The 26,471-nt window shown below is 36.6% G+C and overlaps 1 protein-coding gene and 1 pseudogene across 6 annotated transcripts in view; one reads left to right on the top strand and one right to left on the bottom strand.

The window, feature by feature from the left end:
- The first annotated feature begins 303 nt into the window (after positions 1 to 303).
- The window catches only part of Triqk (triple QxxK/R motif containing), a 74,539-nt gene continuing 48,371 nt past the window's right edge, over positions 304 to 26,471 (top strand). For 4 of the 6 annotated variants that reach the window (XM_031366584.1, XM_031366582.1, XM_031366585.1 and 1 more), the window contains exons 1-2: positions 304 to 437; positions 9,296 to 9,448. The gene's annotated coding sequence lies outside the window, so the exon portion shown is untranslated. Of the gene's footprint in view, positions 438 to 716; positions 858 to 9,295; positions 9,449 to 26,471 lie in introns of those variants that run through there. The other 2 variants (XM_031366587.1, XM_031366586.1) reach the window with 2 other exon arrangements.
- Positions 4,521 to 4,638, bottom strand: LOC116089551 (annotated as a pseudogene).

Here is a 26,471-nt window from a genome sequence, read left to right as displayed (position 1 = left end):
CCTTGAATCTCTTCTCTGAAAGTGTTTCACTGTTGCAGTGTTTTCCTAAGTGTATGACTAGATTTAGGTGTTTGCGTATAAAAGGTAGAAACTGGTTACTCATTAAAATAACATTTTGTTTCCGTTTTATGTTTGTGAAAAAGAAAAAAAAAAAAAAGTCAGGCTCCTTTCTGTTAATGTCTGCATCTTCAGAAGTCCTGAAGCTCTAAGGTATAGAAAAGATGGACCTAAGGGCGCGCGCAGTCCTGAAGGCGCGCAGGAAGGCCTAGCCAATCAGAGTGCAGACTGAGGGTTGGCCCCGCCCCTTCTCGTCTGGCCCTCCTGGAGTAGGGGTGTGCGGCTCCTCGTCCCGCCCCTGCCTCTGAGTGACAGCAGCGTGGACAGCTGCCCACCCGGCCGGACCCGCAGTTGGGCCGCCCTCGCTGGGCAATGCTGAGGTGTGTTTCCGGCGAGGGTTTGGGGGTTCGGGGTCACAGTTCTCTGGATGCGGGCCCAGGGCTGGAATCGCGCTTTCCCAGCGTCTCCCAGCCCCGTGGAGACTGTAGATCTGGCCTAGGGAACAGCCCCAGGCGCTGGGCCTGAGCATCCGGAGGCTCCTCCTGGGGATCTGGGCTCCGAGCGCAGCAGGGCGACCTCCTTTCCGACCATTCTGGCTTCTCCGGCCTAGAGAGAATGGCCAGACTGGGGTGGGCGTGGCTGCCTGGGTTGCTGAGCAACGCGGGGTGCGCCCTGCCAGCGTGTCCCAGTGCTCCAGGTCCTGAAACTCCCAGTCCCACCCACTTCCCCAGGTTTACTCTGGGCTAGGGATTTGTTTGCTGTGCTGTCCACTAATTTGAGGGGCCTCCTTGTAGTTACAGGTGACTCTAGTTTCTACTAATCCTGCCCAGGCCGCTGCCTCCTCCTGTGTTTTAACTCTGATTTTTACTCTTGCCTGTTTCTCTTTTATGGGAACAGTCTTTGTAAGCCAAAATATTTGTAGAGTAGAGTTGCTTTATTGGTTAGTGGTAGCTGTGGAGTGGGGTTACTTTTTCTGATGTTTAGTGAATCCCTGAACCTAAAGGATGTTGCTGTGTATGTGGATGGCTAGGGAAAGAGGCTCTGTGATAGGTTGTCTTCCACTTGATGTAGTGAACTTCCTCTGGAAGTTGCAACTCATCTGTAATGAAGGACTTTCATATATGACCTTCCTTGCAGTCTACTGTGAAGCATGTTAAACTTCTAAGCACTTACTACGGAGTCCATATTTAATGATCAACTACAAGATAGCACAGATAACTACTGCAAATATCTTCTTCCCTCGTATCTTTTGGCTCCACTTGATTCAGAAGAACAAACATTCTATAAGAAAACTCAAAGGAGAAGGGAGTTGTCTTTTTTTCCACACCGGGTTTCCAGTGTAAGTCCTGATGGAAGGGAGCTTCTCTGGGTCTGCTGTTAACAATGGTGCTCAGTAAAGAAGCCCCGTAGTTTTCCTTAGTTAAGAACCCTCAACCAACTCATCTGTGAAGTTCTCGATCTAGTATCTATCCTAGCAAGACTGATTTAAAAGTATAATTAGAATAGTGCTCTGTAGTAATTCAAAATGTTATTCGTTATAATGTCCTTTTCTTTATCTTAGAATATTTTTAAATGTTCTTGATTTTTCTCTTATTTCTTTGGTTAGTAGAGAGGTGAGGATTAAGCCCATCCATTTGTCCTCTATTGATCCAGTGTTGTTACTGCTTAGATAACACATGAAGGGCCTTGCACAGTTTATCTGTCCTTAGTAGTATTAGTTCCCTACTTCCCAAGAATCCACAGAGAAGGGGATGCGGTTTTGTAGGGGTTCTTGGAGAACTTAGGAAATGTTAGTGTTAAATCTAATAATTTCCAAAGTTTTCGATGTCACTATTTTGAGATGCCAAAGAAAGCTTTGAGTAATCCTGTATATTGGGCAACATTTGATAGTAAGTGGAAGCTATATTGAGACCACCTTTTTCCTTTAATTTAGGACATGATAATTACTTTCTCCCCGTGTCTCACTAAGGAACACTTGGAACAGAGTTTTTGTTTTGTTTTTTATTTTATTTTTTAACTTTTTCTTTCAAATAGCCTTTTACACCATTTAATGATCCAGATAAGATCATTACAATCCATCTCATTTTTGTTAGTAATCAACAGAAACATCCAATGTTGAATAACTTGTTACTTTGTTTCAATGTAAGCCATTGATCATGTCTATAAAAGCATATTCAGGTGAAAAAAATGTAATGCTATAGAACAATGTTAGGTCATGTGAAAGATCTTTTATGTTTTAATATACATAGGCTAAAATATATCCTGATTGTTTTCAGTTTCTCATAGCTGTAACCATTTGGCTTTTCCACCAATGCTCCAGTTCTCAAGTAATGACTGGGAGGCTTATTACTTAATAATAAATGCCTAGGCCTTACGCTTTTAAGAGTTATTTAAACTAGCCACCTAGCTCTTAACTCAGTTATCCTGTTGCTACTGTTCTATGTCTGTCACATGGCTGGTTAACTGTGCTCAATTTTGTCTGATTTTCTCAGAGAAGGTCAGGTGGCAAAACCCCTGCCTGACTCCCTCTTAGTGCAAATCCCAGCTGGAAGTCCCACCTTCTAGTCCTCCCTCAGCTAATTGGCCATTAGATTTTTATTGACAGGCAATTCTTGTGGACACTACACAAGAGATTCTCTCTACATGGAGCTCTTTTCCCAATTTCATTTTTAAATGGAAGATTTTAAGTAGAGTTTGTTATTTACTTTGCTCAAATAACCCACAGAAGTTGGTACCAGTTGTAGACATGACACCACTGGATGGACAAAGCATTAGAATAGGAAGTATCTATTTCTTCTGTAGTAAGCATTGGATTTACAAATGGGCCTGGTATTAGAACTATTCTGCCCTTCTTTACTGGCCTCTCCATTTCTATTAGAGAAACTGAGTAAAGATAGATTAGACTTAGCATCTCAAGGACATAAACATTTTAAGTTTCAATAATCGATTTTTGTTTCTTGTCTTGAGTTTGAAAACAGTGTCCAGACATCAGTTTTTCTATTAACAATCTGACTAGGGGTTTGTGCTTTTGATCAGATACCAAAATGCCTGTTGGTTCTTCCTTCCTTTCTAACCTTCTAGTCCTTTTCCCAGAAACTAGACCTTAATCACCATGGGGAAAAATACTCACATTTCAGAACAGATAGACTTACTTAGACTTACCATTTTGTATCATCTGTGTTAGCTTCATCACTGGAGTGATGTAGACTGGCGGATTCCAGTCACTGATTAGATACACCTTCATATTAGTTAATTTCCTCGGGGCTGACAGAATACCCGATTTATAGCACTTAAGGATGGAAGGTTTATTCTGGATTAGTGTACTACTAGTCCAAGATGGTAGGGAAGGCATGGAGACAGGAGCATGGGTCTCCTGCAAATATTGCATCAACAGTCAAGAAGTAAACAGTAAATGCTTGGGCTCAGCTGAGTTTCTTTCTTTTGCAACCCACGGCCCAGGCTAGGGAATAGCATTGTCTACTTTTAGACTGGGTTTTTCCACTTAGTGATGATAATCTCTTACAGACATGCACAAAGGATTGTCTCCTAGATGATTGTAGGTCCAATCAAGTTGATAATTGATATAACTATCATATTCTCTTATTTAGAAGCTGCAAGTGAATGGGACTGTAGACCAAGACTGTTAACCTAGTGCTCTGGCTTCTTATAATGAGTGACATTTTTTAGTCTTTTGAAGTATGTAATAGCATTTTTACATCATTCCAGTGACTTTAAAGCAGCTATTTTTGAGACTATGGATTTGGGTAACAGGGAGATCTGTCAGCTGGAGGAGGAATAGTCTTTTCTTACTAAAATGCTAAGTGCCCCCACTGGAAAGCATACCTCTGTGAGTGTTCCTCCATGTCAAAGCATGAAGGGAGGCCATAGTTCCCCCAAACTTTATGCATATATCCATGTTTTAATATCAATAGTTTGTGGTTCTATGAATGTCTGAATACTTCTTAGAGTATAGTATGTATGTACTCCTTCAGCATACACAAAATTATGCTAATAGAAAATAGTGATACATATTTATTCATATTTGATTCATATGTGATTTCCTCAAGAAATCTGTTAAACAAATAAGAATCATTTAGTTCTAGAACTAATTCTTGTACAAACCTCTTAAATATGCTTAATATTTTTATATGGTAGAAATACTAGGTGTTTTTGAAACAGTAGAGTAATTTGTACATGTAGTGAAGACAATTTTACTCATAAAATTGAATACTAATAAAAAGGTAAACATTCTTTATGCAGTAATATGACAAACCATTGTGTTGAGTCACAGGTAAGAGAATATCATAAAATGAAGGTTCTTGTCAACGCCATGTCTTTTATGTCATGGAAATTGCAATAAGAATAAAGAAACCTGCATTTTATTTTTTTTTAAATAATTTTCACAGTTACATAGTTGCAAAAGTAGCAGCCCAGTTAGAAACTGAAGCCTAATTTTTTTTTTAAGCCTACAGCACCCGGTATTCCCAGGTGGTTTCCCATCCAAGTACAAACCAGGCCTAACCCTGCTAGCTTCCGAGATCAGATGAGATCGGGCGCATTCAGGGTGGTATGGCTGTAGAGGAAGCCTAAAATTTTAACTATGACAAAAGATAGATGACTCAATTTAGATGACACTTGGTTTTACAAAAAAATGCCTCTGTTGGATTTTTAATAATAATTTATATGGCTACCCCTGACAAGATCCTATTTAGAGACTATAGCTTATATCCTGATTTAAGTGGGATATACACTAGACAGGAAGCTTTAGATTTGACTCTGGTAACAGACATATCATTCATTGGGTTTTAAAGCACTTCTCATCTTCAGGTTCACTGTGTAGGGAGGACTGGAGATTTGTGGCTGTCTGCTAGTTTTTCACCACCATACCTAAGCATTGTAATGCATCCCTTACAGCGATCTCTTTTAGTCTCTGGGCAGGGGCAGAGCAGGTTATTCACTTCTGAATCTGTCTTTTCTCTGCTTCTAGGTTGATCATTCTCTAGTTCCTTCCATTCCTCAAATCTGTTTCCTTCAAACTGGATTATGCAGAGATGTCCTGTACAGCTTTTTATGTACTAAAATATTTTGGACAATAAAGAGTTTGACAGTGAAACCAAGTGGAAGAAAATACCCCATCAAATCAAGGAAATTAGCAAAGAAGCCAGAGGCATGCCTTAAGTCAAAGAAGACCAGCTCAGGGAAACTTTTGAAGCTAATGCGTTCATAATTCATGGCCTCTGCATTTAGAATGCCATCCAAAAACGACAGACAGTGATAAAATGTTAGTGGAGAGAGAGGAGCAAACATCTTTAGTTTTTAATACTCTTCTGTAAAGTATTCTATATAAATGGTTTCTTAGGCACCCTAGGAACACATGGAGTATATAAAATTATGTGACATGTAAATGTATGTACTAAGTAAGTCAAATGACTCAAAATTTAGAAGATTAAGTTCCTTATAACTTATACATATTACAAAATGCAATATTTTCTGGTTTTCCTAGGCCTATCAATTTAGACAAAACATGATTCATAATCACATATGTTTGCCTTCTGTGATACCTTTAAATATGTCCTACAGAAAGTTCATGAAAGCTTAAGATGGTGATTTAGTTGGGGCCACTTGGATCTATTTATATTATATAGTTTAGATGTACATAATGCAATCTCTAAACTAATGCTTATCATTTTTGATAAAATTAATATTTCAGTGCCCACAGAGAACTTGACTGTGTTTTTATTTTAATATTGGTTCAGTTGCTAATGAAATCATTTTCTGGACAATAATATGTTATTTATATATGCTTTGGTATTCTTACCTCATCTTATAAAGAGTCCTTTCCTCCTTTGAACAGATAAAATGTCAGTCCACAGCTCAGAACATGTAGTTCGCTGTAAAGAGTGAACTCTACACATAGATTTTCATGCAGATTTCTGTCCTGTTCCCTCTCAAGGTAGCATGCTAAAGTAGGTCACTTACTGGATCCCAAGGGAGCCATTCCTTCAGTTACAGCTAATTGTATTTATTCCAGAGGGATATGAAGACAAGTTCCCACCACAAAGCTGGTTATATAATCACAGCGCTTGCCAAGCTAACTGCCATTTAATAAATGCCAACTGCTCGATATTATCACTAATTTCATCATCATTTGTAAGGGGCCAGGACTCATTATTTACATTTTGAAAATTCAGTAGTTCTGTTAAATGACTATTTCTAGAACTTTGTGTAAGCAGTGATTGAGGTATCAGCCAGGGCTGACCTGTTAGTGGAGTGCTTGTGCCCTCGGTAGGGGTAACCTTTCTCCACTCTGTGTCTTCCCTTTACTTCAGGAATCTCAAATACACAACAATGACAGATGGACATGTTACCTTTATATAATCTAAATCCTTCCAAGGAACATGTAGCCCTGAGATTTTAGATAAGGACCTCAGATTATTATGATACTTTTATTTTAAACTCCATATTGAGATACATAGTTCACATACATAAGATTTGACATGTTAAAAATGGCACAATTGAGTAGATTTGGAATATTTACTGACCTGTGCAACCTTCAAAACTATCTAATTTTGAAATATTTTTGTATTTCAGCAAGAACTTTTTTCTTCATTAAAAACCACAATTTATCTCTTCCACCTGGGCAGCATAATTGTATTACTCTCACTATTGATTTTTTTTCCCATTCTAAATTTTTTCTGTAAAGAGAACAATAGCACTGATACATTCAGTGAGTAATTATGCCTGCTCTTTTTCACTTAGCTTTATTTCTAGAACCATACATGTAGTAATGTGCATCAACAATTGATTAGTTTTTCTGATCAATAACCAGGTATATGGCCTTGAATTTTCAGTCTGTTACTTGTGAGTTGGTTCCCCCTTGATGCTGTTAGAATAATTCCATTCTGAAGATACACATGTGCACATGAACATTTTGTATGGAAAGCCTTTCACTTCTCGTGAGTGTGCACTTAGTAGCAGAAGTGTTGAACTTATACAGTTCTGTGTGTAGGTTTTGGGGAGCAGTCGCTGACTCTGTAAAGTGTGAATTCACTCTTTCACTTTGCTAACCAATGCATGAGGGTCCGAATCTCTCCACTGGCATCATCCTCCACTCTCAGTGTTTTCCTTTTGGTTGGTCAGCCATGCAGAGGTGAAAGTGTTGCGCCATAGGTCTGAATTTTCACAACAAATAATGTATGTGCTTGTTGGAAATTTGAAAAGCCTTTGGAAAGATGTCATTTCAAATTCCTTAATGAATGGAAAATTGGATTAATGATTTTTTACATTGTTGGATAGTAAGATTCTTTCATATAATCTCAGTGCAGAACCTTTCTCCCTTAACTGATTGGTAAATGTTTTCTCCCACAGTGTGGATCATCTTTGAACTGTTTTTATTCTTTGGAGCATGTAATACCCTGGCTTCAGTCTCTGAGAAACTGTTATGTACATTTGAGTCATGACATTTGAGTCATTTGAGTCACACATTTTTGAAAAGTATTATAATACCAGCCTTTGCATTTAGGACAGGGATTATTTTGTTTTTGTTACCTTTAGGCTGTGGTATGAGATAAGAATTAAGCTTTACTCTGTAACTGCACTATTTATTTAAAAGCCATTTTTCATCTTATGACTCTTGACTTTAACTTTTATCTGCACTTGTAAATGGCCTCGAGGCTGGATAGATGGTTCAGCAGTTAGGAGTGTTGCTGCTTTTGCAGAGTACTGAAGATGAGCTCTCAGGAGCCATGGCTGCTTACTGCTTCACCAGTCCCAGGGCATCTGCAGCCCTCTTCCGGCTTCCGAAGACAACCTACTCACATATGTGTGCATGAGTATGTAAGCGTGTGTTTGTCCTCCCTATGCCTTCCCCACCCGTGTGTTAGCGTATACACATACAGTTTCAAAGTTCAGAATTTGGTGCATAATATGTATGTAATACATCTTACTCCAATGTTCAGTGAATACATGTGTATAAATTACATATACAGTTATTTTACATTATTGCTGTTAATAAACTGTTTAGGAAATAATATGCACTTTAAAGTTTATTATTAGGTACTATTGCTTTGTAAGTTAATGAAATACAAATTTAAATAGCTAAAAGTAATTTGAAATTTTACTCTTATATTCATGTATGGCTCTATAACAGTGGTTCTTAACCTGTGGGTCATGACCCCTTTTGGTACTTGTGTATGAGATATTCTGTATATTAGATATTCATATTGCAATCCATAGAATTAGCAAAATTATAGCTATGAAGTAGCAGCAAAATATTTTATGGTGGGGGAGTCACCACAACCTGAGGGACTGTATTAAAGGGTTGCTTTAAGAAGGTTGGGAACCATTGCTCTAGAATAAACTAGAACATCTCCCACTACTTTTCAGATGACCTTTGCACATATGTTAAGTCACATACATTTTTATAATGCTTTCCTATAAGGGACCTTCTCCCAGCCATTGTTATGGAATTGTGCCTTATAAAGATGCATTATCTTCCAAATATACCTTGGCAGTTCAATCTATTTTGGGCTGAATATAATTTTTGATAAATGAATAAGTAAACAAACAAATATTAAATTATTTGTAAATAATATTGTACTACTGTATACTGACTTGTTACCACATTTATCATGCTGTCTGTTGATACTTAGTACATTACTATAGTTTGTTACATTATAATATTTGGTAATTACTTATTGGTTTTAGTCAGTTTTGCAATATGCTAGTTAATGAATAGTTATAAAACCAAGAATCATAGAATGAAACAAAAAGAAACCATAGAAAGCTTAAAATGCTTTGCTTTGTTTCATTTAAATTTGTGAATTCTTTTTTGCTTGTGTGTGTGTGTGTGTGTTCACATTTGTGGTTGTATGTAATGTATGGTGGGTATAATCGGAGGCCCAGGACTGGCATCAGGAGTCTCCCTCAGTTATATTCACATTATATATTGAGATACGATCAGGTACTAGAGCACAAAATTTACAGACCTCATTAGTTGAGCTAGCCAGCTTGCTTCAGAAGTATCCCATCTCTGCTTCCCAGGCACTGAAATTTTTCGTGGTACCCGGCTCCTTTTCATACACTCTGGAAGCCTGAACTCTGGTCCTTACATTTGCCCAATGAACTCTTTACCAACTGATCTGTCTCTAGCCCCTTCAATGTATCTTGTTCTTAGTCAATTGGGTAACTGAAAATCACCCATTTTAATTTGTCCATATATTCTCATTTTAAATTACAGTAAGAAAAATCAGCTGAGAGTATAATTTTTGGCAACTGGAGTTGAATTTGCCAGGAATGCTGCAGAGCTTCTGAGACTTTGCTTCGGGAAACATCTCTTTTTTTGGCTGCTTTCCAGAGTTCCGACTTGGCAGCCTCAAGGACACAGCGGAAGGTGTGTTTTCTTGATTGAATGCCTGGAAAAAGGTGTTTTGATTTGTGGTTTGTTTCTTTGTACTTTGTTTTTCTTGGTTTGAATTGTTTGCTTCTGGCAATGAGCTTGGGCTCTGAACATGGCTTTTTGTTACAGGGGGCACTGTTATAATTAAAAAATGTTTTACATGCTTTTTATTTTATAAAATTTAGACCTATCAAAGTAAGTCAAACAAGATTCATAAGCTGTGGATTTTATCTGGCTTATTTGTTAAATAACACTGTAGTATTGTGTACTGGCTTATTACCACATTTAACATGTAATCTCTTGATAGTTAGTACATTATTATGGTTTAGTACATTATAATATTTGGTAATTACTTATTGGTTATAGCCAATGTTGCAGTATGTTAATTAGTGAATATAAACATAGCTATTCAGTGTTACATTTACTGTTTTTTAATTTATTGACACATGGCTTCAAAAGAGTACTAGGAAGGAAATAAAGCATAAAGTCTCTTACTTGGCTGGCGACATCTTTCCATTCTCAGTCCCTATTCACAATCCCCCAAAGGCTCTCTAGTCATTCATGCTGAAAGCTGAGGCACTGAAATCAGCCAGCATTTCTCTGCAAAACCTGCACCTTGTTTTGTTTCTAAATCTATCTCTGCTCTTGTACCCATTTGTTTGTTCCAGGCTTAGAATGCATTTATTTGAGCATTCCAGGCCTTCCTCATATCAGCAAGCTTGCGTTTGCTGTTCTAATCTGTCTTATTCCTTTTGCACTATATTAAAATGTCACCATCTATGTGTACTGTAAGGTCACTTTTCAGTTAGAAGGTCTGCCATGAACACAAAGTATTGCTCTCTATATATTGTAGTATCCATCCATATTTAATAAGTCATATATTGTATACTTATCTTGGTCATCACTAGCAAGGTTACAATGTACAGTTGTGGTTTTATTCTGAAATGTACCACTCAGGCTCATATATTTGAACACTCAGTGCCTTGCAGGGAAGCTGGAGAACCTCTGGTCATTGAGGTTTAGTGGAAGAAGCAACTCAGTGTGCTCTAGGATATGTAGGTCAGCCATGCTTCCTGTCCCGTCTTTTGTTCCTGATACCATGGAGGTGTAAGCAAGCAGCTTCAGGCTCCTGCTGTCAGACTGTGACATGTGTCTCCCACCATACTTCAGGGCTGCAGTGGACTGGATCTTTAATAGTGAACCAAGAGAAACTCTACCTTAAGTTGTTTCTTTTGAATATAAACCTATATAAACATATATATATGTACATATATATATAAACATATATAAACATATATATGTGTACATATATATATATAAACATATATAAACATTTGGTCACTTCGAGAAGAGTTAATAATGAAGCATATGATGGCTCTGTTTTTGCTCAGTCTCTACTAGCTAGGGTAGCTAGAGAGCCCATATCTTAATGACTTAAAACCACAAAGGTTTATTTCTTAGATAGGCGCTATAGCCACAATTTGTTAATAGGAAAGCTTTAGAGTCCTTGTCTTAGTCAGGGTTTCTATTCCTGCACAAACATCATGACCAAGAAGCAAGTTGGGGAGGAAAGGGTTTATTTGATTTACTGGCTTGCTTCTCCTGGCTTGCTCAGCCTGCTCTCTTATAGAACCCAAGACTTCCAGCCCAGGGATGGCACCACCCACAAGGGGCCCTACCCCCTTGATCACTGTTTGAGAAAATACCCCACAGCTGGACCTCATGGAGGCCACTTCCCCAACTGAAGCTCCCTTCTCTGTGATAACTCCAGCCTGTGTCAAGTTGACACACAAAACCAGCCAGTACAGTCTTCAATACCAAAGGCTTCACCTGAACCCACTTGCTTGATCACTTTAACTGAGAGAGAAGAGCAGCTTCTTGGGCTTTGTGTTTACATTTCCTACCACCAGGACAAAGGATGGAGAAGAGTTGAGTCATGTTCATAGCTGCCAAAGCTGTCTGCCAGTGTATGTGTGTGTGTGTGTGTGTGTGTGTGTGTGTGTGTGTGTGTGTGTATGTTGGGGGGGGGGGCACATGTGCCAGAGTATACTTATAAGTCAGAGAACAAACCACAGAAGTTAGTTCTCTTTTACTATGTATGTCCTGGGGGTGGAAGCCAGGTCATCAGCTGTGATGGCCATGTCAGTTTCTGTTAAGCCATCTCAATATATCCCCCTTTCTCTTGCTTTGAAGGAAGAATATTTGATTAAGTCTCTAAAAACTTATTCCAACCGGGCGGTGGTGGCACATGCCTTTAATCCCAGCACTTGGGAGGCAGAGGCAGGCGGATTTCTGAGTTTGAGGCCAGCCTGGTCTACAGAGTGAGTTCCAGGACAGCCAGGGCTACACAGAGAAACCCTGTCTCGAAAAACCAAAAACCAAACCAAACCAAAACAAAACAAAAATTTATTCCAAGAAAGAGAGAACAGGAACACAATATGTAACCTGTTCTGTGATTTGATAAATACAGTATTTTATGCAACTCAAAATAGTTGGAGCATAGTGTGCGTCTGTGTGTGTGCATGTGTAGTAGTAGTAAGTTGGCAGGAGTTAGATAGGTAAAAAGATTGGTGAGAAAAGGCAGACTACAGTAAACTAGGGAAAGAACTGTACTTAAGGACAAAGGGCAACATTGAATTATAAACCCCAGGAGAGGTGCTTGACTAAGCTCCTGAAAGGAGCTTCTTTTTGATGTTTTATGGACATGGAGTTGATGGAAAAGAACTGAAGTTAGGAAAGTAAATTAGGATATGAATTTAGTGAGTAGATAAGATCTCAGGTTAGGGCATCAGCAGTGGAAATGGAAATATATATATATTTGACAAGAATTAAATGCTTAACTATCAGGAAAATGAAAAGTAAAATTGCATTGAGAATCCATTTATTTAACTCTTTTCACAATGGCTACCTACCATCAGCAAAACCACACGACTTGCTAGTGAGAAGGCATCAGAGGAACCCTTATATACTGTTGGTGTGGTTATAAATTGGTGTAGACACCATGCCAGTCAATATGGAGCTTTCTCAAAATGGCAAAAGTAGAAATATCATCTTACCCAGCTGTACCTTTCCTGTGAACATACTCAAAGAACACTGCCCTACCTTAGAGATCCTTGTACATTCATGCTTCCTTCCCACATTTTTATAGTAGCTAATAGAACCAATATAGATGCCTATAAACAGATGGGTGGATATGGAATGTATGGTAGATATGTACATTGTAACTTTACTCATTTATAAAGAAAAAATAAGTCATGAAATTTGTAGACAGTCAGTTATTTTGTTAAATAAAACTAGTGAGACCTAGAGAAATAAACACAACATAGTTTTCTCTCATATGTGGGAGGAACAAAGTAAGGGGAGGTGGATGGTAGAGGAAGGGCAATAAGAACAAAGTATGCATGAAATGGCTGTGTTGAAATCTATTTACTTGGTGTGCTAGTTAAAAATAATAGAAAGGATAATAGCTTTTAACTTGTTTCATTCACCAAGAAGTTGAAGTTTTGATTCAGTTGTTTGGGGTTTGGTTGTGTATTTCTTTTGTCATATTATACTCTTTTGTGTGGAAGTGTCATATTTTAAAACTCACATATTAATGGATATATTTCGGCTCCTTCTAAGTAAGCGTTAGCAATTATGTGCAGGTTTTTGTGTGAGTGAAGATCTTCAGCTCCTTTTGGTAAATACCACATTGCTGGTTCAATGGTAAGTGCTTGGTTAATTTGGTAAGAAAATGTCCAACAATCTTCCAGAGTGACTAGGTTCTGCCCTCAAAACACAGATGAAGAAGGTTCCTATTAAATTACCAGAAATGTGGCTCATCCCTGGGAGAAGCTGCTCTCCCTCTGAGCAGTCATCAGTCACCTCGAGTTCCTTGTCCAGGAATGTGACCCCATGAGATTTTTCCCCTCCTATGGTAGCGTGCCTATTGATATTACCATTGTTCAGATCTTGTTTACATAGTCATTTCTATGAGAGATTGTTTTACAGCAGACTTCCTGGTGTTCTGGTTCTTCAATCTTTAAGCCACCACTTCTCAGTGGTGAACTCCCCTGAGTTGAAGAGTTATGATATAGATCTATGCATTGGACTGGAGTTCCCCATGATCTATAGATCTCTGCATATAGTTCTTTACTTGGAGTTGTCTGTATTAATCTCAATTTGTTGTGAAAAGATGTTTCTTTAGTGAGGGATGATAGACTTATCTGTGGGTACAAGGACATGACTTAAATTGTAGTTAGTTATGTTGGCTAACCAAGTGGCAGTAATATATTACCATTTACAATCGATGACCTCACTTGTTTTGGAAAATTTGCTATGTCTCTAATACCAGCTAGGATTCCCCGCCCCTTGAGTGGGCCTTAAATGCAACTATATAGTGGTTGGTCTTCACCAGTATATGAGTCCCACTTACCACATCTTTGTGGCTATCTTCTCATGCTGGTCATTGATGTGGTTCACATTGGCACAGCTGATTGGGACTTTGCACTGCTTCTCTCCCTCGACAGATTGCATGGTATTTTCTGGTATGTTGGAAGCTAGATCATAAGAAGGAAGATTAAATTCAACTTGAGACCTCAGGGTTCTGTTTCCTACATGTATGGTTTCCTCAGAAATAGAAGCTTTCCTTCAGCCTCTGAGAGTCAACCTGGGACAGCAGACACAGGTTTCATAGAAACAGGTTTCAGAGGCACTTGAACTCTTCTGACTAAGGACAGTTCTCTTGCCTGGTGCTGGAGGTTTTTTTAAATCACTTTTTCTTATAGGAAGTATTGTTGGCATTAGTGGCATACTTTCCTTATATGTATGTGGATGTGTGTGTTTGCGTGTGTGTGCATAAACATGTTAGATATGCATATGCATAAACTTGAGTGTATTGTACAAGAGTTTAAATAAATTCAAAGTCATAAGGTCCCTTAAGGTTTGATCCAACAATCTTGGTATTACTTGTTCCTCATCTACTGTCCTTCCTTAATGACTTTCTCCCATCTCCATTTGGATCCCCATTCCCCATTTTTCTGTTTCCTGCTTCATATAATCTACATCCTGCTATTTCCTCTTCAAGCCACCCTCTATGAGCCCTGTATATTTCCCTGGGTTTTGTGGTTATCCTATGCCATATACTCACATCTGAACATTTATAGCTAGAAACTGCAGTTGAGAGAATTCGCTGTGTTTATCTGGATCTGTGTTGTACTCATTTCAACAGAATTTTTTCTAGGCCCATCAATTTATCTGAAATTTTCATTTTTTATAGCCTAACAACATTCCACTGTATATATGTACTACATTTTCATTGTTTATTCATCTGTGAAAGGACTTTTAGGTTGTTTCTTTTTCCTAACTCTTGTGTTTAAACTGTGAGCATGGCTAAGCAAGTATCAGCGGGGAATATGTTGAGCTCTTTGAGCATATGTCAAGGAGTGATAAAATTGGGTCATGTAGTTGGTTTACGTTGTTGATCTTTGAGTATTCTCTACACATATTTCCAGTGTAGCTGCACCAATTTGCATTTATGCAATAAATTAAGGTCCCCTTTCCTCATAACCTCACTGGGCAGTATTTGTTTTCGCTTATTTTGTTGACCTTAGTTATTCTGACTAGGGCAAGGTAGAATATCAAAATTATTTTAATTTGGGTTTCCCTAATTGCTAAGGATGATGAACACACTTTTATTACCTATTTTTATTTATTCTATTGATAACTCTCTGTTTAGGTTCCTAGCCCATATTTAAATAAGTTATTTGGTTCCTTGATTTTTGTTGTTCTTTGTACATTTTTTATATTAGAAATTATTAATATCTTGTCATATGTATAGCTATCAAATATTCTTTCCCATTCAGAGTGTTTCATTTTTCACTTGATGGATTATTTTCTTATTGTATGGAAGCTTTTCAGTTTTATGAGGTCCTACTTGTCAATTGCTGGCTTTAATTCTTAAGCAAATGAAGTCCTGTTCCAAAAGTCAGTTTCTATACCTATATGTTGTAAGGTGCTGCATATGTTTTCTTCTATCAGTTTTATCATTTCATGTTCTAAATTGAAGTATTTTATTCACACCGCATTAATTTGTGTATAGAGAGATTGATGGATATGAGTCTGATTTTATTCTTGTGTATATAAACACCAGTTATCCCAATAAAAGTTGTTGAAGATGCTGTCTTTTCTTTAGTCTATGTCTTTTATCCCTTTGTCAAATATGAGATGATTTTAGTAATGAGTACTCATGTTTGGCTCCTCTATTTTGTCTTTTTAGTTTACATGCTCGTTTTTGTGCCAGTATCATACTGTTTTTATTACTATAGCTCTATAACATATCTTAAGGTCTGCAATGACATTTCCTCTAGGATTATTCTTTTTGTTCAATATTGTTTTAACCATCTGGAATCTTGAAAGTTCCACATGAATTTTAGTTTTTTTTTTTCTATTTCTATGAAGAATATTGTGGTGTTTTGATTGGGATTGCATTGAATCTATAAATTATCTTTGGTAGCTAGTCATTTTCACAGTATTAATTCTGCCAACCCACAAACATGCATGTTTTCCCATTTTTAGTGTCTTTCTCAATATATTTGTTCAGAGATTTGAAATGTTCACAGTATATGAATTTGTCCTCTAGGGTTATGTTTATTCTGAGATATTTTGTTGTCTTTGAGGCCATTGTAAATGGGAGTGTCCATGGCCTCTTTCTCCATGTGTTTGTTGGGGACACAGTGAAAGATTATTGGTGGTTGTAAGGTGATGTTGCATCCTGTCATTTGCTGAAATTGTTAATTGCTTCTACAAGATTTCTGGATAGAGCAAATGGCTGTGCTGACCTGAAGTTAGTTATTTCCTTCTTCTTATCTGAAATATACAGTGGAATTGCCTGACTCTTCTCCATTATCAGATAAGTGCTGGTTAACTAGTATTCTGTGTTAGCAGAACTTGTGAAGAATAGGTGCATATTTCAAAATAGACCCTTTGCAACCCACCCCCAGGAGTCTGGCCATTTTTCTTTTGTATTTACTCTAAGAAGCTAGTCAATCTTCTTGAAATGAAACTCACAAGCATTCAAATATGTGCTTTAAAATGGAGCATGCTGGTTTTTAGTCTCGTGATTCTTCTACTTTCCTCCAAGTAGTTTCAGTATTACTATAGTACTATTCCTGTCCAGTGATCTAGTGTAGTGTATTGCTCTGAACTTTGTGTTTGTTTGACCATCAAATATTAATCTTTTGTAGTACTTCTGTGAATTAGTAATAACTGTCATTTATGGACTTAATTATAGAAATAGTAGTGTTGTTATATAATGAAAAATTGAAATATTGAATCCCAATGCCATTGACAAAAAAATGAAAAAATGTTTAAAGGCAAAAGAGAAAAAGAAGGACTTAAGAACTGCTGTGCTTTCTCAAGTGAGTCTCCCTTGCAAGTTTTTCATTTTCAAGCGGCTATCAATTGGAAATAACTTCTGGTTTAAAGAAGGCTTCTCTGTTTCTCCTTTCAGCTCAAGGTCCCCATATGGGTGCAGAGCTGTGCATGTCCTGCATATGTTAGATCAGTTTCTGTGAGTACTATATGCATCATCTGCCCTCCATGACCCTCTTGTATGTGGCTTCCTGAGCCTTGAGAAGGGGGATTTGATGGAGACATCCCCTTTAGGACTGAGTCTTCTAAGGTCTCTTTCATTCTCTAAATATTGTCTGACTATGGATCTCCATATTAGTTCCCATTTGCTGTAGAAGGAAGCTTCTCTGATGATGGCTGAACAAGACCCTCATCTATGGGAGTAGCAGAATGTCATTAGGAGTCATTTCTTGCTGTGTTACTTTAGTAGAACAGTAGTATTTGGTTTTATCCCAGGTCCCTGTTTTATCTAGTTCTATTCTAAAGGGTAGGGCACATGCCCAGGACAAAGTAGACCACAGAAAGTGGTCTCAACAGCATCTTTGGAGGATCCTCGTCTCATAATGCCATATAAGGGTGTGTTCTTTTAAATTTCATAATTATGTGTTTGAAAGTTTCTCTCTCTCTCTCTCTCTCTCTCTCTCTCTCTCTCTTTCTCTCTCTCTCTCTCTCTCTCTCTCTCTCTCTCTCTCTCTCTCTCTCTCTCGTACCCTCCAGGTCCTTTGTGTATATGTCATGGCTTCTGGTTTTGTGTTTTATGCTATTCTTGAGGCAAATGGGCCTCTACCTCTATATGTTTCTCATGCCTTTCCTTGGGCTCATTTCTTTCTGTTTGTTTTTTATCCTATTTTGATGTGTTTGTTTTTGCTTTCTCTTATTATATTTTATTATTATCCCTTAGAAGCCTGTTTGTTCTCTAATGAGAGTCAGAAAGAAGGTAAATCCAGATGAGATGGGGCATGAGGAGGAACTGGGAGACATAGAGGGAGGGAAAAGTATAAGATATATGATATGAAAAAGTCTATCTTTAATTAAAAAAAAAAAGGTACTGTGCTATGAGAAGTAAAGGCAGGTTTCCTGCCTAGGACAGAGTCCTGGTAAAAGAAAGTCCCATTCTGTTGGGGGCTTCATTTTTGTGCTATGCTAGATAACATGCATGTTTTTTAACTAAACTCCAATAACTTTGGAAAGAGTAGCAGTAACAAAAGTGAAGCAAAATAAAAATAAATCTGATACATTAAAAAATAAATGATCTAACCAGAGATTATAATAGTGACCAGTACATGAAAAACGTGGAAGGTATCTTTTCCCTTGGCTGATTTATGTAATTTTTTCATGGAATAAGAATTATTTATTTTCATGAAATCTTTTTTGTTTGTTTGTATGTTTGTTTGTTTGTTTTGTGATCTGAGCTGTGAAAGGAAGTATAAAGACCATGGTTGGGAATAATCCACAGGCTTTTTACTACATTCATTTTTATATGCCTTATTTGAAGGGAATGTCCTGGTTTATGATTTTCATGGTTTTCCATGTTTAGAAAGAGGCAGATGGTATGAAAACTGGACTCCCTTATTTAAAGAGAATGTTGATATTTATAGCCAAGCTTATCTCCAGCAAGATTTTTTTTTTTTTTTGCAGCTGTTCCAGGTTGGAAAAAATATTATCTTAAAGTCCTGGCTTGCTGTTCTTTCCACATTTGGGGGGAAATTTTCAGAATGTGAAAAAGTGCTGTTTAATTTTAAACATGAATGTGATGTAAACTGTGAGATTTCTGTCTAAATGTGAATTCTCTGTTTGTGTGCTGTGATATTACTCTTTTTGTTTCTCTGGTCTACTTCCTCAATACATGACACTTGAGAACCAATTTCCTCCTCATTTTGTACGGATATCATCAAGGCATTCTAGGAGATGCTGTAGACTTCTTCAGAGTTAGATTAGATCAGCAACAAACCATCTTTTTCACTGAGAAATTAACTTTGCTTCTCTTTAGAGTTACTTTAGATAAATACATTTCTCTTTATCTTTACTGTTTGCTTTTATTTTTAATTACAAATGACACTGTTTTATCTTTGGACAAACCCTAGATACCATTGCTTATAATCTGGTTGAGAATTAACTGCATTTTATACTCTTAAACAATCCATGGAGCTGTCTCAATGGGTACATGTCATTAAAGCCTGAATTGCTATGTCTACATATGCATATTATCTGTGAACATAGGAATGACAAAATGTATATATACATTTAGTATGTAAATAGTATACATGTATACTATTACATGAAGAATGTAATACATATATACTATTACATGAAGAATGACTGTGTAATTAATATGATGTGAATAGATATGTTGATTACTGATGAATGTAGCTGAATGCTTCTCAAATGAAAGTACACTCTACTACTTATGTGAGGATTATTTTTCAGAATATGAAAGATTATACAAGTTGTGATAATGACTAAAATTCATTTTTTTTCTCTTTTAATTTTGAAACCTGAGATTACACTTAAAATTTCTGCCTCTTCTCTGGCACCAGTCAGTTTCACTGTTCATTTGGAAATCATGCAAGTCAGGATATTACTTAAATCTGCAAAACTGATAATATCTAGGAGCCATAGTTTCATTATCTCCAGAGACATTTCCTACTGTTTGATGGAAAAAACGCTGCAAACACCAGGCCTCAGCTCAGGAAGTGAAGGGTCACTCCTTATCTCTGTAGTCAGAACCTTGAGTATCTCAGCTTATCAGTTCAGGCAGTGCTCTATCTTAGATTATGTTCCCATTCATCTATATAACGATCATGGTTTCAAATAGAGAGAGAAGAATACAAGTCCCAGTGAGTTTGCTGTTTGTCTGCTGTGCGCTGCTCATACTTTCCTGTGATTCTGTATTGAACAGATATTATTCTTTACTTGTATAAGTATGTATGAGTATGTATTTTGTGAGATTGGAAAATTTTAAATGAAATTTTCAAAACTGCAAAACAGATACTAGTTAAAGCATCTATTATTCCATTATTGTTTACTGACCATGTAGTGAAACTCATAGTACTGTTATAGGTGCATGGCTTTATAAATCAAATATTCTGAATCTTTTATTTCTGGTTTTGCTGTTGTTGCTGCATATGTTTTGACTAACATTTGTATGAACAAGTTTACAAGGACTATGTGGCATGCTGTTGTTTATATTTATTTTGTACTTATTTATATAGGGGATGCAAAGTATAGTTCTCAATTTCCTTTTAAAAAACAAGGAATGGTAATCTTCCCATCAGTAAAGAAAAAAGAAAAAAGAAAATGAAGCATATTTTTAAATTTTCTGTTTTTTTTTTATTGGAAGTAGACTATGTTTTTGTATAGTACCTCCTGATTATAGTTTCCTCTCCCTCTACTTTTCCCAGTTTTTCCCTACTTCCTCTCCCCTCCCTCCAGATCCACTGCCTTTATGACTCTGGTTAGAAAATAAAAGACTTGCAAGAGGATAATAACCAAACGCGACAAAATAAACTATAATGAGATGAAGCAAATACTTCCACAGTGATGCTGCCCATGACAACCCAACAGGATAAAGAGAATTCCAAGAGCAGGCACAAGAATCAGAGATTCACTTGTCTTCACAGCCCCATAAAAATACTACCTAGTGCTCTAATATATCTGCAGAAATCTGATGTAGACCCATGTAGGCTCTGTACTTGAGGCTTTAGTCTCTGAGTTCATATGAGCCTTAAATAGTTGATTGAGTGGTTGCTGTGTTAGTCTCTGTGAGTTCATAACCCTTGATTAGTTGATTTGGAGGGCTTTGTTCTCTGGTATCCTCTATCCTCTCTAGGTCTTAAGATTCTTTCCACCTCTTCTTCTGTAGGATTTCCTGAGCTCTGAGGGGAAGGATTTGAGGGAGACCTTCCATTTAGACTCTGTACAGAAATGCATGTCTGTGGGTTCTCTGTATCTGATTCCATCTGATGCCAAAGGCAGCCTCTTGGATGATGACTGGATAAGGCACTTATTTAAGAATATAGCAGCATATCATTAGGAATCATTTTACTTATATTTTTTAAAAGGTTTAGATCAGTCATGTTTGGTTTTACCTTAGGTCTCTGATCTATATAGTCTCTGGTTCTTGGTTAACCAAGCAGTGTCACATTTAGGCTTCTTCTTGAGGAGTGGGCCTTAAGTCAAATCTGACATTGGCTACTCCCACAAATTCTGTGACACCATTGCCCTTATATTATATATATTTCAGAGGCAGGACAGATTTTAGGTCAAAGGCTATGTGGCTGGCTTGTTGTCCATGTTTCTTTTTTGGTATCCTGCAGCGTACCATCCCATAACAAATACTCTAGAATGGAGGGATATGGGCTCCATGTAGGCACCGGCTCAGCTTCTTCATGTTCAATGAGATATGTAGGTGTTATCCTTGGGAATGAGGTCACTGCTATTAGTTTTTGGAGAGAAGCTATTTATCATAGCAACAGCCTGAGTTGTTTGAGGATTTAAATGGGATCTTCTTGGCCAACAGCTCAACTGAATGAACCCCAGTCCCACCATTGGAATCCTCACCAGACCACAAGAGATAGTCATTGAAACTCCATATCCCCAATTACTAGGAATCTTTGTTAGAATTACCTTCATATATTCCAGGAAGTTTCCACTGTACTACGTTTCCACACCATCACCAAAATATCCCCCAGTTCCATCCATTTTTCTCCACACCTGACCTCCCTACCTCTTCCAGTTCCCACTCACCCCATACCACCTGTAAAATCTATTACCCCTTCTAAGGGAGATCCATGATCTCCCCTATACCCTCCTCTTTACCTAACTTCTCTGGGTCTGTGGATTATAGCTTGGTTATCACTTAGTTAATGACTAATATCTACTTATAAGTGAATATATACCATATTATGTCTTAATGGGCACCCTACACTGGATGAATTTTTCCAGTTCCATCCATTTGCCTGTTGATTTCAGGATGTCATTTTTTAAAAGAGCTGAGTAATACTGCATTGTGTAAAGCACATTCTTTTATTAAATGACAAGGCTGGACAGATACTGTCTCACAATATTACTAAAGAAGTAACAGCATAGAAAAGATTGAAATAAAATATACTTATGAACTATATTAAAAGAAATCTCATGGGGAGGGAGCCTTTATTCCATGAGACATAGTTTGTATTTCCTGGTGACTAATATTATAAAAGATTTTGGCTTTTGTATTAAAATTATTTTATAAGCATCACTTTTGTTTTTAGATGTATAAATTACTTTGAATCTTTTGATTGAATTCAGACAACATTTTGAATTCCTGTGCTTGCAGCTTCTCACTTTTGAACACTGGTTATTGTTATTCTGTTAGTTTACTGAGGCAAATAGCAAACTGCTGATAATCTCTTTTGCAAATATCCCATAGAGCCCAGTGCAGATGTCAGACATTTGCCTTTTTGGTAGATTGTATAATCACTGGCCTGGCTAGCAATGAAGAATTTCTCATATTTACTTGGAATTTTATATTTCTATAACTGATTCTTAGACCAAGATTTAATATGTTGATGGGACTGGATCAGTCCCACCAGGATAATATCCGTCCTTTATCATCATCTGATGTGGGAACTTCATTGTAGCTTGATATCCCTTGGGCTAGTAAATAGCATAACCACAGAATCTCCTCATAGCTACAGGATTTACCCATTACAAAGCAAGAATGAGGAGGCAATGAAACTACACCTAATGCAGATAACTAATAACAGCGAGTTTTTAAGAAGAGAATTGTTCAACTTCAACTTTTAATTTTAAAAATTTTCTACATGAATATTGTATTTAATTACTTTCATTCCTTTCTCTCTTCCTTTGACTTCTCTCCTGTACCCCAACTCCCATCCACATCCATGACTTAATTATTATTGTTGTATGTTATATATCATAATGTATTTATCATATATAACAAATATATTTTATACTATATATACCTATATGCATATTATATGATATGTAACTATATATATATATACATATATATATACACATAATACACACACATGTAGATACTTAATATGGCATCCATTGAATCTATTTAGTGTTGTTCATATGTACATATGTTTAGTGTTAACCATTTGCTATTGCATAGTCTATCAGGGGACTCATCCCTGGATTCTCTCAGCGGTCATTCATTGCATATAGTTAGCTATTCACCTATGGGTGGGATCTTATAAGATTTTCTCCATCCGTATTAGCATGTCAACTGGTGTCATTGTGCTGATCTTGTTTAAGCAGCCTTTTGTTGGGATTTCAAGGGTGTAGCTTTCTTGTCATATCTAAATGATACAATCTTGTGTTTGGCTCTTACAATCTTTCTGTACCCTATTGCGTGATGATATTCTGTGAGCTTTAGAGATGGGGTGGGATTGCAGATGTTTCAGGTGGAGTTGGGCATCTTATTGTCAGTTATTCTTTGCACTTTTGACCAGTTGTAGATTTCTTTAACAGTCTCTGTTTGCTGCCCCAAACAAACAACAACAAAAAACTAAACCAACCAGCCAACCAAACAACCAAACAAAATCTTTCTTGATGAGGTGTGAAAGCTATACCTGTGTGTGGATATAAGGATAAACATTTAGAATGCAGTTAGAAATCATGCTGGATTTGGAAAGTGGTAGTAGTATTTTTACCTCTAGAATCCAGGATATAATTGTAAATGTAAATGCTTTTCTTTCTTCAGATAAAGGGATGAGATGAAAGCCATACCCAAACTGTGCCAGTATACAGCTTGCACTGATCCCAGAACATTTCATTTTCTGTTCTAACTATTAGGAGCCTAGGTCTGGAAGCTTCTAGCCTCCATACAATCTAATCTTCCAGGATGACTGATTCAATCTGGCTTCTCTCAGCTTCTGACTGAATTGCTTTATTGAGTTCATACTAACTTTGGTAGTATGGTCCAATCTTCTAGCCTCTTCTCATTCTCTGGCTCATTCTGTTTTCACCTGTGTCTAGCTTGTTCTCTCTACAACTCGTCTGTGTAAAACTGTCCCAATAATTGCTATATGTATACCACACACCTTTTTTTCTCTATCTTTTCTTACATAGCCTCTTTCTTCTATGTTGTTCTCCTGTGAGTTGGGCATATCCATTCTCTGACTCATTCTGTCAGATTTTCCTTGGATTTATCACTTTGTCCCCCACTTTGAAACACAGCTGCTTCCTTCTATATTCTAACCTTACCTTCAATGCTAGGGAATAAAGGTGTATTCAGTCAGATTATGCTATAATCCTGGATGTGTCTGCATTCTGGCTAGACTTTATAGACCTAGAAGATCTTTGGATGTGATTCCTTGGCAGAACAGCCATGTTGTTGGGTTAAAATTCCTCTGTACCAGGACCTCTCCAGCCATGGATAGTTTGCAAAATCTACAATACCAGATAAGAACCCTCAATATAAACAAGGCACTATTACACAAATAGGAATGCCTTACTGGGCTGGTCATTGCTGTGGTACATAGACTTTATAGCTAGGTATATCTATTGATTATTTTCTGCCCTTAGTATCTTACATAACATCTTTGGGTATTGTTAGACATAATTCCCAAGATTTAGCCTTCCAGGTTAGTTCCAGCAAGATTCTTCCAAGTTCTGTGTCTAAAGTGTGGAATCTTTAGCACTAAAGACTTACATCAAACCTGGGGGTTAATCAAGGACAACAGCAATTGTCACATTGTTTTGAGAGTCTCTAAGACAACCCTGACTATATCAAGAACTTTTAATTCAACAAGTATTCCATTCATTGTGAAGTATATGTCAGCTTTACTCACCATATTTTGTGCTCTGCTTTTTTTGTCTGTTTTGGAATTCTAGGGACAGAACCCAGACCCTAGTACTAAGCCTTTATACCATTGTATACTTAAACATGGAAAACAAAATAGGCAAACTAACTGGTTTCACAGGTAGGGCCTACTATGCATTCAGTTGAAGATAATCACTGTAAAAATCCATTAGATGTGAAGTAAGTGGTTTTGAAGCACACACACAGAAACAACATTTCCAAATTTATTTCTTGGGGCTAACACAATTTTGAAGTAAAATCAGAATGAGCACATTATGAGAATAAATGCAGTCTAGTTTCCCATGTTTTCAAAGAATTCTCTTTTTTGTCTGTTTTAATCATCTCTTTGAAATATTGTTTCCTAACATTTTAAAACTACTTTTTAACTTAGTGTTTATTATCTGTATTTGGGAGGTCATACTTCTGGCATTTTTTTATAGTTTATTTTTTAACTTTTTGGTTTGTCTAATTTTTTTTTCTTAAAATTTTTGCATCATAACTTTTAAAATGACAAGCCCCTAACGATGTGTGTGTGTTGTATGTGTAGTATTTGTATTATAGTGTAAGTGGCATATTTTTACAAAATGAACATTCATATAAAATCCTATTTGTTTTATCCATAATTTTTAGATATTTGGAGATTAGCATCTATTGTTCTTAAAGTGGCTGAAATTGAAGTAATTTTTATTTGGATAATATATTTAAAATATATATTTATAATATTTTCATTTCTGAGAACTGTTTAATTTCTATTTTTAAAACTGGATACTTTAAAAGTGTCCAGTGTCACAGCGAATCAGTTCTTTGACATCTCCTTAAGTGAAAGGGTATTGTACCTTTGATAAAATATAAAGGTTAGAGAAAGAGATGAGGCTAGAAACTGATGGCAATGTAGGCTTTCCAATGTTCTTGCTCATATGTTTTATCCGATCAGTCCTTTTTCTCTATGATATACTTCTACAATAATTTAGTTATGAGTTTTAGTATTCTTTTTTTCTTATTTTCTAGTATAGTTATATTATTGATATCACAGTGCTTCTCCTCATTAATTTTTCCATATTGTTTTCCCAGTATTATGAACTCAGTATTCATTATAGCATTTTTAGTATAATTTGGTAGCTTTTAAGTGTAATTTGCCTCATGGTTTGTAAATAAAATATTTAATATTGCAATCTGTTTGAAAACTACCACTTTGAGAAATTCTTACATTAGTGAATTGGTAATGATGTTATCGCAAGGGACATCCATATAATGAATACTTTTAATGTAACTTCTGTCCAATTGAATGCATACTAGTTGTTTTATACATTTGACACCTTACTAATAAAGCTGTTCTTAAATAAGTAATGCAGAATTACAAAGTTATGAGAAACTAAGTAACCACAAAGGACATTATATGGTTCACTTGAGCTACATGATTTCCCCTCAACACTTAGATTGTATTTATTTCTTATCTTTTATTTGTTTTAGAAAATATACATTCAAATATTATATATTAGTATTGTTAGATTTTTCCTAATATGCAAAAATATATTTTAATATATTATAATAATAATTCTCAGCCTAGTCATGGGTTCATGCATGTTATGTTTAAAAATTGTACAAATAAACTCTTGTATCAAGTTTGAAGAAGAGGACTTTATAAGTTACTCTTTCTCTGAGATGAATGCTTTTCCAAATTATCACAGCTAATGAACCAAATTCTTACCCTCACCTAATGTCTGTGTCACCATCCAAGTAGAACCATTGAAACAGTTGGTGAATGACTTTATGGATAGACCATCTTAATACCTACACCATTTCTTACATGAA

The sequence above is a fragment of the Mastomys coucha genome, unplaced genomic scaffold (genome assembly GCF_008632895.1).
Source record: "Mastomys coucha isolate ucsf_1 unplaced genomic scaffold, UCSF_Mcou_1 pScaffold14, whole genome shotgun sequence".
Classification (NCBI taxonomy): Eukaryota; Metazoa; Chordata; class Mammalia; order Rodentia; family Muridae; genus Mastomys; species Mastomys coucha.
The sequence above is the reverse complement of the archived record's forward strand: the minus strand, read 5'-3'. Positions and strand labels throughout refer to the sequence as shown.